Raw genomic sequence first — 2109 nt, 5'->3', positions numbered from 1 at the left:
TTTTTTTTAAAGACAGTTTCACTCTTGTTGTCCCGGCTGGAGTGCAGTGATGTAATCTTGGCTCACTGCAACCTCTGCCTCCCAGGTTCAAGCCATTCTCCTGCCTCAGCCTCCCGAGTAGCTGGGATTATAGGCATGTGCCACCATGATCAGCTGATTTTTTGTATTTTTAGTAGAGACGGGGTTTCTCCATATTGGTCAGCCTGGTCTTGAACTCCAGACCTTGCCCAGGCTGGAGTGCAGTGGCGTGATCTCAGCTGGCTGCAACCTCCACCTCCTGGGTTCAAGAGATTCTCCTGCCTCAGCCTCTTGAGTAGCTGGGATTACAGGTGCATGCCACCACACCCGGCTAATTTTTGTATTTTTAGTAGAGATGGTGTTTCACCATGTTGGTCAGCCTGGTGTCGAACTCTTGACCTTGTGGTCCACCCACCTTGGCCTCCCAAAGTGCTGGGGTTATCATCAGGAGCCACTGCATCTGGCAGCGTGTTTTAAGAGTCCAGTCCTGTTGTATAATGTCTTTCAATTTGGATTGTTGCATCGTTTATGATGAGCTTCAAATTAGTTATGTTAGACAGAAATACTGCACTGATGATGCTTCTCATCCATCAAGAGACTCAACATTGATGGGGATAAGTTAGGCCACCAGTAAGACAGTATCTTCCAGAATTCTTCATTGTAAGGCAGCACCCTTTTCCTTGGTAATTAGTTGTTTTTAGGATCCGTAAATAATAATAGATAATAGATAAAAATTTTGTTATATAATAAAATGTTGTATAAAATAACGTTTTATTATAAATAATAAAATAATAATAATTATTATTATTAATTTGAGACAGGGTCTTACTCTGTTGCCCAGACTGGAGTACAGTGGTGTGATCTGGGCTCACGGCAGCTTCCATCTCTCGGATTCAAGCAATTGTGCCTCAGCCTTCTGAGTAGGTGGAATTACAGGCATCTGCTGCCTCACCCAGCAAAGTTTTGTAGTTTTAGTAGAGATGGGGTTTCACCATGTTGGCCAGGCTGGTCTTGAACTCCAGACCTCAGGTGATCCACCTGCCTCGGCTTCCCAAAGTGTTGGGATTATAGGCTTGAGCCATGGCGCCTGGCCCCATAAATAAGTATTGGTGATATGAATTAATAATGTATTTTACTGCCCGAAATCATTCTGGAAGCTGTTGAGTTGTCCAGTAGGGATCCAGCAGAACACCTTTTAATAGTTTGAAAGCTTACAAAAACAATATAGAAAGTATATTAATGTACCATTAGGAATATAGGTTTTTGAAGTTAAGCCTTTTTTTGGCTTATTTTCTGTGTTATGTAGAGTATCTGAGAAAGATTTATTTATAAATTCACCGGTGGCCCTCACATAGTGTGTACAAAAAGCTGGTGAGTAACTGGTGCTGTAAGAAGTCATGAGGCTGGGTGCAACTGTTTGGGAGGCTGAGGTGGAAGGATTGCTTGAGCCCATGAGTTGAAGACCAGCCTGGGCAACATGGAGAAACTCCATTTCTACAAAAATTAGCCAGTAATGGCGGTGCGTGTCTATAGTCCCAGCTACTCGGGAGGCTGAAGTAGGAGGATCCCTTGAGACCAGGAGGCAGAGGTTGCTGTGTGCCAAGATCACCTCACGGCATTCCAGCCTGGGTGACAGAGTGAGACCCTGTGTCAAAAAAAAAGTCATAAATTTTCAGTCAAATTCAATGTTATGGGCTTGTTAATAAATACTAATTTAATTGTCTGCCACAAATTTCCTATTTCATTTTTGAAAACAAGTGGATGGTAATTTTAAATGTAGTACCTGATGAGCATTCAGGGAGTCTGCTGTTTTCACAATTTGTCACAAGAGGGCAGCACCGTGTCTATAAAAAATAAAAGAAATGAGAATGGAGGCACTTTTTTTTTTTATAAATTACATACTGTCACATTTTGTATTTCAAAAATGATAATGCTTATTACTTTAAAAAGTAATACATAACATGAAAAGTCAAAGTTCTATAACTTCCTTCCCCTAAAGAAAACACAACCCCTGTTAGTAATGGGCATGTTGGCCGGATTTTTTTTTTAACTTAAATTATTTATACTTAAATTTAGGTATTATAAGGAATT

General features: G+C 40.8%; 1 protein-coding gene across 1 annotated transcript in view; it reads left to right on the top strand.

The window, feature by feature from the left end:
- The window catches only part of CFDP1 (craniofacial development protein 1), a 136598-nt gene that overhangs the window by 25650 nt on the left and 108839 nt on the right, over window positions 1–2109 (top strand). The gene's annotated exons all lie outside the window — the stretch shown is intronic.

This window comes from Cebus imitator, unplaced genomic scaffold (genome assembly GCF_001604975.1).
Source record: "Cebus imitator isolate Cc_AM_T3 unplaced genomic scaffold, Cebus_imitator-1.0 Scaffold66, whole genome shotgun sequence".
Taxonomy (NCBI): Eukaryota; Metazoa; Chordata; class Mammalia; order Primates; family Cebidae; genus Cebus; species Cebus imitator.
The sequence above is the reverse complement of the archived record's forward strand: the minus strand, read 5'-3'. Positions and strand labels throughout refer to the sequence as shown.